Genomic DNA, 12961 nt, shown 5'->3' on the forward strand with positions numbered 1-12961 from the left:
TTGGGCTTTTGAGCCCTTCTTTGCCTTGTGTGAATAAAATACTTCAGACTTCAGTGGGGGGAAAAATGTAGAGGTTTAGAAGAAGAGAGCTACATTTGCAGTAAGGTGCTGTGTGGAGTTTCAAGATAAGCAAAGTGATATTTAACACTAGCTTTCAGTAGCAATGCTGCAGCGCGAGCATGACCACAGTTGTGGGGGGGGGGAGGGGGAAACTGTGAAAGAAAACATTGGAGGTGGTTTCTTTGGTTTTGTGTACATAAACCTAAGCAGAGCTGAAGGAAATGAGTGTGACACATAGCATGACATTTCTTTAGTTGTACCTATATGAAGAGATAGAAAAACAAAGCACTCAAAATTAACCCAAGCAGTAGTGAATGAACTACTCAGAAAGACCTGCTGGGGAAATAAGCTCAGTAGAAGAGGATGAGGTTGAGAGTTTGGCTGTTGGAGAAGATGCTGGGGAGATGCAGCATTGACTCAGAGCTTCCCTGGAAGGCAAAAATGTTAATTTTTCATATCCAAGGTAGAAAACAATATTCTGTGGTTATCCTGTTGTCTTTACTGTTGTTCAGTCTTCTGCCTCTACACTGGAGAGGTATATATTTATTAAGAAGATGCAGCAAATGTGTTGCAGAGCACTGAGATCTTCCAATAGCTGCAAGGTTGAGAACAGTATCAGATTATTAGTGTGTTCCTCTGCCGCATTTCTGGGGCTGAAGAACAGAAAATGCAACTGGGAGCAAACCAATTCCAAGGGACAGAGCAAAGAGCTTCAGGCCTAGTTTCAGAGTTTACCAAACAGGAATGGAGAAAGCAGAGGCAGCTGAGCAAGGTCAGACAAAAATGACAGGTTATGGGCTATCTCAGAAGTGGTTCAGGGAACCTACATCAGTATGGAGCTGCCTGGTCTGAGCTCTCAGGAAGTACAGGGCCCATCAAAAATAACCTTTGGTTATTCACAACACTGGAGAGAGCAGCCAGCATGCATGTATTTCCTCTTCTGGTGTTCATAAGTTAAGTAAGATTTAACCAAGGAAAGCATTTTAACCTTTTCACTAAAGCTCCTCTGACACATACATGCTTGAAATCAGATACCAAGAAAGAGCACAAGGAGGCTGTTAAGCAGAATGAGTGATCCGTGATGGGGAAAAGAGCTGAATGTCTGTGTCACAGAATCCTGTTCCATGCTGGGAGCTGAGGGAGCACCTGCAACTTCCAGGCAACCACAAGGAAAATTAAAGGCCAGCGCTGTGCTTTATTACTGCTTTCTGTTAGAAAAGAAGCAGGATAAGTTTTCAGACATACTGTTTCTCTACACGTAGTGTTACAGCTCTCAGACAAGCCTTGTGAGATGCCACGGAGGTCAGTTTGATTGTTGAGATTTGTATCTGCATTATGTTATCTATGATCAGAGACATGATTGACAGCAAGTTTGTAGGTAGATGACACTTAAAGTGTACAGTCATGTTATGTATTTTTTTTAAGGCTAGATGGTGAGATCACATGTTGTCAAAACATCTGTGAAATAAATATATTAGTAACACCACTATTGATATCTCTGCTACTCTAATTCATTTACAATAGTATGCTCATACTGCAAGCTTTGTAGAGAGCCTCCTGGAAGTGGAAGCAGTCAGTGAACAAATTCTTAACAGCCTTTGGACTATAGCTCCTAGTATTTCCAAGGCTAAAATGAAAACCAGAGGCCTTCCTTGGAGGGTGAGCTGTATGTTTCTTCCTTGCATGAGTGGTATTGTAAATTAAAGTGTTGCATGCAGAAATAGATAGGCTTTGCAGCTTAGACTTCTTCAGAATTAGGCAAGCCTGGTGGGATCCACCCTTGAAAGCATTATTTTTTATTATATATATATTTTTAAATCATTGTCTCTGTTGTCCTGGCTCTTATTTGTTGGTGAACCTTACCATTATGATCACAGCAAGTTAACAAGTTGTCTTTGTTTGTGTGGCTGGAGGCAGAGATGGGTGGATCTCCCAGTGCTGTAATTCAGTGCCAAGCTCTGACACTTGGACCTGAGGGCACAATTTTGGAACAAAAAGAGAGGCACAACTGGTTATAATTAATTATATTCAGTACTAACTTGTTGTCTTCTGCTAGATTCTCTTAAACAACTGTAGTGCCTCAAGATAAAAGCTGTGGTCTTTGTGGTAAAAATACAGAAGTTTGTGTGCTGCAGAGATACTTTAGAGGTTATATCTGCTGCTTATCACTGCTACTGGATGGGCTGTCAGCAGTCTGGTTTGTAACCATCCAGACAGACTGATGATAATGTTCTAATGGGACGTTGTGGTTCCTGTGTATTAGAAAGGTCTCCCATACTGTTGCTGCAGAGTGGAAAAACTGCCTCACTTCTCTGAAAAACTGCTGTACTTACCTTTCTTTGAACTGGGATTGCATCAGGGCTGCTGCTGCCTACATTCTGCTCTGCATTACAGCTGGTTAGCTGTCTGTGGCTGTTAGACTTGTTGGTAGAAACAGCCCCTTGGAGGGCCAAGGTGTTGCAGACCAGCAATGCTCTCTGCTTCAAGCCTGCAGTGACCCATGGGGTTGTTGTGATCTAAGTGCAGGGTCCAGCACTTGGTCTTGTGAATCTTCACCCTAGTGGCCTCAGCTCAGCAATCAGCCTGTCCAGATCCCACTATAGGACCTTTCCACCCTCATGCAGATTGATACTTCCTCCCAGCTTTGATATTAGAGCAGGGATTTTGCGTACATTGTTTATCACCACTTGTTACCTCTCTCTTTAGAGGAAGAGCCTTTCAGTGCACGGTCTGCAGCACTTCACGTGGGCATTTCTACACTATGCTTGTGTGTTTTTCCTCTGCATATTGCTGGATGGTTGTGGCAGCTTTAACTGCTTCCTGAGCTTGTGCACCCTGACCGCAGTTAGACCGCTGCTTAGCTATCATTACGCTTAGGTCTGGCTCGTGTATTGTGAGCAAGGTATTGAAAGTTATCTCAGCACGGAGTACATAGAAGCACATGAATGAGCATTGCTCAAAAACTGTTGCAACATTGTGACCTTTCACAAAGCATCTATGCGTCTGCACAGATACTGAGTAAATCCACAGGCATCTGCCAGGCACTGAGCGTCAGCACACTCCTGCTGCACTGTTACCACTGCCTGAGGTTGCTTAAAACCAGGTGTGCTTACAGCCAAGTAGATGCATCTTCATGACTCAAAGTTCTGAGCTCCCAGTTTGACAGAGGAAAAAGTACAGAGAGGGAAATGCCACAGCCTGGAGAACTGAAAATGAAGCTGCTTTAGAGACAGAGGGTGAAATTACTGTTGCCTGTTCATTTTAAGCAGAGCTATTTTAGTAATTGGAAAGTGGTAGCTGGGTGGGAAAAAAACATGTTAGTACTTATATTGGCATCTGCCTGCCTGATGGGTTCAAGGAGGTCCCATAGCTGTATTTGCAATATGGGGAAAGGAAGGATTCTTTGCAGTACTGTATACTTCAGGTATGAACCCATGACTCAGTCTGAAATGAAACAGGTTTTCAAATGCTCAGTTTGTTTAAAAGCTGTGCAATTACTTTTCAGAAGCACTCTCATGCACGGTTCTGCTGTGCATTCTGCCTGCTGGTCCTGGGCTTCTCCTTATCTGAGAGCACGCCAGGTTCTCTGAGCTGTGATGTGATGGTCATGCTCTGCTGCTGCAAGGTGGCCCAGCTGCCTGAGCATCTCAAGGATCATGCTATTATGCATTAAAACCATATGAAAGAGGTTCTTTAACCTGAAACATACGTAGGCTAATGTACAGATTACTTGTATCTGCTTGGGCAAGGTATTGCCAGCTCTGAAAAATCCTCTATTGGCTGAAGTCACTTTTTCAAGTTAAATTTTAAGCATGCTCAGCTATACACCAGTAGATAAGTATTGCATTTTTCTTGGTGGTTTTAGAACTGTATAATGTAAGTAATAGGACAAAACCAGAGGACATTTATCTATAATTCTTTCTTAGCTTTTTGGGAGCCTTTCCAGCAATCATATGCTAGAAGTGGTAAAAATAGCTGCTTTACTGTCTCCTTGTGGCAGAACTTGATCAGAGATGTCCATGAAGCTCCATTGCCATATCCAAGCAGTGGCTTGGTCTCAAGAAAGCATTCATCTCTGTATGCTAACCTGCCACATTGAGTGATATACAGAACATGAGCTTGTGCAAGTATCTATACAGAGCTTTTTGGAGCTGAATGAATTGTGATGCATTGTCAGAGCAAAGAGGCTCTGGAAAAGGAGGGGATTTTAGTAACCTTGAGATGTTTGGATAAAGCAGTTAGTGAAAGTGCTGCCATGCTCCAAGGAAGGTTTTTTCATAGCAGCTATGAGTGGTAAATGGTGCTGCACTCATTTGCTTGTCTACAGCAAACCCAGCAGCCAGCACTGCTCTGAGCTTACATCACGTGTAACTTGGAAGTTAAAAACTAAACCAGCGAGAGAAGGTGGTGACATTATCATCTCTTGCAGCTCTATTTTGTTATTGATAAAGCCTGGCACCCCACATCTTGTGTGACAGTTGTTTTCCCCTTCCTGATGTAACACTCTTTATTTCATTTACTGAACCGGTGTCTGAATTAGCTCCTAAAGTCATTTCATCCTTTTCATTTATTCTGCAGAGCCTGGGATCAAAAAGGCAGGTAGATGCAGTGCATTGTAGAATAAAGTGTTCTGTGAAGGGTTCTTAGCAGCAAGTTGATTTTGTGAGAGTCAAAAGTTATGTCCCTAGTTTTCTTCTGCTTGCTTTTCTGTTACCCATTTCCAGTGCAACAAAAGAAGTGCCATCAAGAACCACAACAATGCTGCTTAGGTTTGCTACTTGGAAATGAAGTCAGAACTGCCTTGAGTGCTACCAAAAAGCCTGGCCAGCCAGGGAGAAAGGGAAGAAGGGTTGTTATTGTGAGATCCCTTACAGCTGGAGGAAAAGGAAATACCAGAGGCTATTAGAAGGAAATCTGTACTTAATATTCTGTGGTCTCAAATGGTTTAACTGCTTTCACAGATAGGAAAAAAGCAAGGCAGTTTAAAGGATTTTAAATGAGGAATGCTATAGTAGCTGGCATTGCTATTTAACAGGAAAAGCCTTGTTCACATATTGCTGTTTGATTGTGTAAGATTATACATGTTTTTATTGTATCAGTTCCCGTGTTTGCCTTGAAACACCGTTTGCTGCTCCTTGGCTTCTTAATTAATGAGGGAAGGGACCGTCTGATATGTTAAGAAAATGGATAAAGACATTGGAACATCACCAAAGGCATTTTTCAAGGGTGCTAAAGCAGTAGCAATAGGCTAGGGCCAGCAAGGAAGATCGTAAAGTAGATTTTAAAATGTAGGGCTAGAAGGGAATAGGAGGTGATAGGATTAATGCATCTGCTATAGAAAATAATTGAAGATAGCTAAATCTAGTGTTTGCCTAACCTGTTCCTGCCAGCTCCAGCTGCTGGTGTAATCCATACAGTCTGTTCTAGAGTTGAATTTTCCCTGTTATTTGTCTGACCTGACTGTGTGCTGAAAATGTGGTGGTGAAAATTGGTTGTGACAGACAGTGCAGCTATTCTAAAGTATCCGTGGTAGGGTTTGGTGGTTTGGTGCAGAACAGGGCACAGTGCAGGTACTGCTGCCTGAGTAGAGACAAACCTGTAGCATAACTTGTGAGGAATTGGTAGGAATGTAGGAGTTTAGAGATGTGGACCTTTCATTTAATAAGACAATGTAATTCCTGAAATAATACAGTATCCAGTAGATAAGTGCATGGTGGGGGGAACTTGATAAGCAAACAGGGCTGGGGACAGACCCATTCAGCTGTAGGGGATGTTACAGTGAGGAGGATGTGCTCCCATAGCTGGACAGTGACAAACAAGCTGACATTTGTGCTTTGCCATGGCAGTGTTTAAATCTCTGGAGTTTTTCTGATATACATACAGACACATGTGGACATGAAGGCATGTTATTCACCCTCCATCCTGTGCCTCTTCCTATCATCAGTGGAAGGCTTTCACCTGCACGTTTTACATCATTCAGGCTCAGAAGTATTTCAGTGGCTTTCCTGTTGCTTACAGGACTTAGATACCAGGGATAAAACAAAAGTTCATTTAATTTTCTACACTTAGGATTTCAGCTTCATTAAAATTCTTCTGAAGATTCATCTTCATGATGGATCTTTAACTTGGAGTCTTCCTTCAAGGAAAATAATTCCCACAGCAGGAAACAGACGAACCCACTTCAGAGAGATCTCTGCAGTTCTATCCTCAGGTAAATGTACCCTCATGGGTACATAATGCAGGCAGCTGTATTTCTTTCCAACGTTTGCCTTATCCTGTGGGGACTGCATTTTAACCCCACTGTGCAATGGAAGCATGCTGCTTCTGCGTGCTCCCCCAGGATCAGAATACGAGTGCTCTCCTTTGAGTAACAAACAGAGAGTATTGAGCCAGTTTTAAGCTGCTAGCACTCAGCACTTGTTTCTACATGAGTAACTTTGATTTAGATATTATAGTGCCTGATTATTATTTTTCAGAGGCTGCAAAGCACCCGAGCTCTTGCTTAGAGTCCAAGGATGTTTCCCTTCCTCTGAAAGGCAGGTGTGTGCTCCTAGCTGCCATAGAACTTGAACTCTGATTTGGGTGAGAAAACAGATGGCCTCAAATTTACTGAGCAACATGATAATTCTTCTACTCTTAGAATAGAACTGCATGAGGAATTAGGAAGGGATCTTTAAAGGTGATCAAGTCCAACTCCTGCCCTGAACAGGGGGGACATCCACAGCCTTCTAGGGGGAAAAAAGTCTGTAGCACATCATTCTCTGATAGGAAACAGATGGGTAATGAAGTTACTGTGTTTTCAGAGGTCTCTTGCTTTGAGGAGCGCCCTGGGAAAGGCAGGCAGGCTCACTTTGCAGGCTGCTCTGAGGAGCTCTCAGGTTATTTTGTTAGCACTTAGCAAAACTGTTCTTGCTCTGTCTGCTTATGTTGGATTCTGCTGCGACTGTGTCCTCCTGGTTTTGCATTATCAAATCTTATTCTCATTTATCAAAAAAAAAATAAACATGAGCTACTTGAGTGCTTTTAACACTCAGTAGATAATGTGGGTTGAGTTTTTTTTATGCGAAGAAAACAGAAGACTATTAGAGCAATGTTTATTTTCAAACCACAGGCAAAAGATAGTGGCTTTGGAGGCTGAACTACACAACTTGCAGACAAGAGCCAGATGCGAGAGCCTGAGTGGCTGTCATTAAATCTCCCATCATGGTGTTCCTACTCTACCTGTGTATTTGGAAGGTGGTGTCATGAACACCTGCGTATATGCAGTGAGGTTTTGTCCTCATTCTTTCAGACAGGCTGCTTTGGGAGTCTGCAGAAGTAGCAGGGTGCTTGCTCCCCATCCCTAGGAGCTGGATTTTGCTTATGGAACAGCACAGCACCCCCTGCCTGGGCAGCAGTCCCTTTCCAAAGCATTGTTGGATGAGCTGGAAGCTCCCCAGTAATGCTGGCATGTGTGGAAGGAAGTGAAAACAATACAGCAGCTTCCAATGGCTTTATTCCTATTAGCTTGTTCATGAAAGGACTTCATGCTTTACGCTGAGATTGGAGGAGACTGTTGTTAATTAAACAATTAGCTGCTTAAAATGTATTTATTAAGGCTTAACAGGCAGGCTGCAGATATGCATCAGTTACAGAGCCACAGTATCTGCAATAAATGTTTTTCACCCCATAATCAACTATGGCTTAATTAGGCAATGCTGGGAGAACAGTCATAATAAATAGAGTGGGTAAGACTTGCCTTTATAATTGAGATTTAATCAGCCAACTCTTGTATGTTCTTTGAGTAATTGATTATTCTACACGTTTATCAAGGATTAAAAACGCAGTGGTAGATATGCAAATCCCCTTGCATTAAACACATCTGAAATTCTAGAATAGCATTTAATGCTTATTAGCATTCAATCTAAATGACATACACACTGGAGATCTCACTTCTGGTAGACTGTTTTATTGCTGTTTATAATTATTTTTTTTCCACCTAAGCTGAACTGCTTGCGTTTGCTGCTTTGTAAGTAGTTGTAGGAGACAGGCAGGGGGTAAACCAGATAGCTCACTCATTCTGGGAATATGCAAGATGTCATCCTGGTTGGGGCAGCAGGAAATATATCTCTGCTGGCTGCTAGCGAGCAAACAAAACCTAATAGAGCAACCAAACAGGCTGGAAGAAGTGGTAACTCTCTCTCTCTAGGTGTCTTAGTGCTCTTTATGATCAAGCATGTGAGCAAGTCCATGACTTGTCTCTTTAGCTTCTAAAAATATGCATGTGTGTAGCAGGCCCAGGGTTTGCAAGAATCGGCACAAGGTGTCCCACTGGGACTGCAGTGCTTGCTATAGAGTAACAACCCTGTGTGCACTTAGAGGGGGGTAAGGTTTCCCTTACTCAAGGCATTCCAGTAGACAGGGTTAAATAAGCATGGCATCAGAATGAGAACATGAAATTGTGGGTAGCAATGACAGCTCATTTCTGAAGTGAGAAGTATGCCAGACTAATATTCCAGTTTAAAGTGAAAGCAAAACTTAAAGCAAAAAACACACCCAAGGCTGCACCTTGGTAAATATGCTTTTGCAGCTTGTGCAGCTTGCACAGTGTCACAGGCAGTGCTGGAAGAGAAGTGTAGAGGTTTCACAAGTAGGGAACACACTGAGTTAATAGGTTTCTGTAAGAGTTGTGTGTAGCTGAGCACTGGTAACAACATGTATCAGTATTTCACTTCTATGCCCTGATAAATGTCAGTGATGTGTGATGGATGGAGATGGCAGGAGCCAAGGCTGAAGACATCTCAGTGCTAGGCCAGTATGCAAGGTTAATTTCTGTGCTATCAGATGTGTTTGTAGAATCAGTGCTGTTCAGTTTTTACAACTCACTGCAGGGCAGGTCCTCAGCATCTGCTCTCTAAGCTCTTCATCCATATCCTGAATGCCACTTTTCCAAATTACAAGAGCAGCAAGCCAAATGGCTGCTGTGCAGTTTTGCAACATAGGCTGCTTGCTTGATTTTCCCACTTTGTGAAGCATTCCTTGCTAATTTCAGCTTGGACACAAGAGGGTGATATTCCTTTAAGAATTTGTTTGCTGTAAGGTGCACACTCTTCTTGGTGGATGGATTCTAGAGAGAAAGTAGCCTAATTCATTTGTTTTTGCAAGTGGTGGCTAACCTTGCACTTGTTTGACATTTGTGATCTGTAGCAGAGCTGTGCTGCAGCACTGGGGGATGCTCCAGAACTGGGTAAGCACTAGAACTTGCTGGCTGAGTGAATGTGCTTATAATGCTGCAAAAACCATTTAATTTGATTGCAGTTTTTTCCCAGTTTTCCACATGTCCCTACTGAGGACTCCTTCCTTTGAGTATTTTCAGAAGTGTGGGCTGTAGTGATCTATGCCTGGATTGTAGCCATTCTCACCTTGTGCATTGCAAGTGAGATACAGGCAAGCCTGGGTGCTCACAGCTGACTGCTTCTTGCATTTTGAGGCAGCACAGTGCAAAATAAACTGTTCCTGCCTCAGGCAGGAATTATTGTTTCTGATTGCAAATGGAGCAGTGTTGAGAGAAAAGTTGTCTTTTAGGATGAGTGCATCCTGTTCCTGTATATCCAGTCTCACTTGCAGCCTGCTGGTTTAGGGATGTGAGTTTGGGGCTGGGGGTGGTGATGGCTCTGCTGCTCAACTCCAACCCGCTTGTAATCTTAACTTGGAGAGAGTACTTATACACGCTTCCAAAGCTGAACCTAAATTCCATCTGCTGCCATGAAGCGTATAGGAAGCAAATGATAAACACTGCTGCCACCAACCCAACTTTTACTGGCCTGCTCTCAAGGCTTGGGACGTATCTCTGTGCTGTGTCATTGCAGGTGATCCCTCAAGACTATTTTGCTTTGGTCCAGAAGGTCTGCCTCTGTGCTTCTATTGGAGAGCCTGCTTGACCTAGGAGCAAAAAAGATAAAAGGAACTCTGGGAGTAACTGTGATATGTTCACTTACAGCTGGGTTCTGGGCTCTATGTATATGAACAGATGGAAGAGATGGGATTCCTCTGGTTGTGCCCTGTTCAGGGGCATAGAGAAGGACTGCCTGGACTCACCACTGCATCCCTGTATGAACAAGGATAATGTTAACTCTCACCCAGCTACAACAGCACAGACAGATATGATTTGGGATTGTCTCCTGGTTGCTCTTTGCCTCCTCCATCCCACAGCTGTGTCTGGGACCAGTGGTACCTCCTCTGACAACAGCATTGTGATGAGCTGAATCTCTGAAGCTACAAACTGCTGGATGCCTCTCTGGATATGTAATCCCTGCACTTGGAACCCATGTGAGCCTGTGCAAAGCAAATTACTGCAGACTAAATATATGTTCAGGATGTGTTGAAAGTTGGCAGCATAGTTGCCTGGGGTGGCCAAGGGAGGAGGAGGGAAACGGTCAGCTTTCTCTTTCTGTTGCAGTGGATGATGCTCAGAGTCCTTTAAAAGACTTTAACATGGTTTTGGAAAGGAAGGGCTGGAGGAGATTCAGCCATAAAAAGCTGGATGGAGGCTGAAGGGTGCAACGTGCCTGGGAACTGTGAGACAGGATCAGCAGCCAGCTTTGATCAGAGAAGATGAATTTGAGAGCAGATTCTTTCATAGCAACTCAGAACAGGGATTTGGCACCTCCTGATGAATTGGGGGAGACGGACTTCTGCTGTGACCCATTCCACAATCACAGTTCACTTGTGATCCTTTGTATGAGTTACGCTGTGTGTTGGCAGCAGTTTGGGTCCTTAGAAGAACGCAAGCAAAATAAAGATCAGTCGCCTTGCCTTTTTTTTTTTTTTTACTGTAACTAATTGCTAATGTTGTTACAGTGGAAAGAATACTTTAAAACTGAGTTGGGCCTTTGTATTTGAATTGACTGACTTTTGTGTTTCACCTGGCTTGCTCAGAAATCAGAATTGACTTTGCTTGCTTTTTCTGTTCAGAATCACTTTCTGGCCATTTGCCCAGAGCAGAAGAGCCCCGAGCTCTTCAATACTGAATGCAGACTGGAAGTGGGGCCAAACTATTCTCTAAAATGTTCTGCTTTGAATAAGGAGATGGCTGTAATTGATTGAAGTTTTCTTTTACTCTTCCACAAACTGGAAAATCTAACCCAAAGTCACTGGAGAATCATGGATTTTTGTCTGTAGGCAGATCTGCTCGTGGTGAGTCATGATTTAAAAAATTAAGAGTTCTTGTTAGTATTTTGAAAACAAATGCCCATCTGATCGTTTTGGTTTTGCAATGTTATATATGTGCTTGCCATGTTGGTTCTCAAGGTTGAAGTGGCTTTTCCAGCTGAGCATCCTGCCCATGCACAGCACGTTAGAATCAGAATCATTACGGTAGGCAGAGACCTCTAAAGATTACCAAGTCCAACCTTCCTCCTGCCACCATGCCCACTAAAATGTCCATCGAAGCCACATCTCCATATTTCTTGGACAGTGACTCCATCACCTCCCTGGGCAGCCTGTGCCAATGCCTCAGCACTCTCAGAGAAGAAATTTTTCCCAGTGTTTAATCTGAAAAGCATTTCTTTGACGGGTCGTGCTGGTTGCACTTGTCTTTATTCTGTTAAATGAAGAGAGAGGGCTTGGGCTCAGAGCTCATTCATGAAAGAAAGAAGTCTGATCATGTTTGTCCTCACCCTGTTAGGTAGAGAGGATATGTCAACAGACCTTATTTTAGGGCTTCAGAGGTAACGTGCAGCTTCTAGAGCGCTGCTCAGGCTACACACTACATTCCTTGAAAAGAAGATATCTTTGCTCAATTGTAAGTTGCACTTTTTGTCTGTGCTTGCTGGGTGTCCTGGAAAAAGGCAGAGAGAATCACTCCCACCCACTCAAAGCTATGCTGTCCGTAGGCATGGCATCTCTGCTCTTAAACCCTCTATAGAGAGTAGGCAGTAAATCATGCTTTGCTGAGAGCAGTGAGAACATGGAAGTAGCTGTATGTGCTCAACAGACAAACCATGGGGATAGTCTTAAAATACCTTGGGTCAGATGGTATAAATCTTGCTGTGTCACTAGAGCTGTTCAGGCTTCATCACCTGAGCCTTGAGTTCTGCGTCCACCTGCAAAGTTCCCCAAGGTGACCCTGCTCTGTCTCTACTGCCGGCTGACTGAAACATGTGTTGCAGGAGATTGTGCTATCTCAGTCAATGCATGTGTATGCTGGGTTCTGAGGGCACTGTCACATCTGTGCTGCCAGCTCCTTCATGTGCCTTTGCAGAGATGCAGCCCTGGGGCACAGAGGATGCTGTGTGCTGATCCGTGGGGTGGATTTGTGCTGTATTGCAGGCACGTGGCTCAGTGTGCTGGCAGCCTGTAGTAGGCTGGGTCAAGTGTGCTGTGGGTGGTGGTAACAGCAGAGATTGCAATGCTCCTTATGTTACAGCTTTCATTAGGCTATCAGCCAATTTATCTGTAGCTGAATTTATCTGCCTGCTGGGACGTATTGAGCAACTAGTTATAAATGATAGGCTTTGCTGATGTTGGCATTTCTCGTGTTGAAATCTTATGCTAGTGCTATTTTGCTCATGTTGATGCATGTTCACGTACGTGGTTTGGTCTTCCTCATATACACAAGTTTAACTTCTGAGGGAGGGACACCTCCTGTGTAAATACACACTGTTTCAAATGAATGGTGTTTTTACAGGGTTTTTTCCCTTTCATAAGTGAACAGGACCATGCTTGCAGCCATAAATAACTTTAGACCTTACTTTATTTGCAATCTCACTGTGTAAGATAGAAATAGTAAGCTGGTATCATACAGCATCTTCCCATATGGCTAAGGGAGAAACAAGAAACTTTCAAAACCTTAAAAAACAGACAAACCACCATAATGGTCTTATAAGAACAGAGCAAAAATGCGAAATAACAGGAATCCCCT

The 12961-nt window shown here is 43.3% G+C and overlaps 1 long non-coding RNA gene across 1 annotated transcript in view; it reads left to right on the top strand.

The window, feature by feature from the left end:
* Window positions 1-12961, top strand: part of LOC140260005 (uncharacterized) — a 40365-nt gene that overhangs the window by 437 nt on the left and 26967 nt on the right. The window lies entirely within an intron of this gene.

Source organism: Excalfactoria chinensis, chromosome 17 (genome assembly GCF_039878825.1).
Source record: "Excalfactoria chinensis isolate bCotChi1 chromosome 17, bCotChi1.hap2, whole genome shotgun sequence".
NCBI lineage: Eukaryota > Metazoa > Chordata > Aves > Galliformes > Phasianidae > Excalfactoria > Excalfactoria chinensis.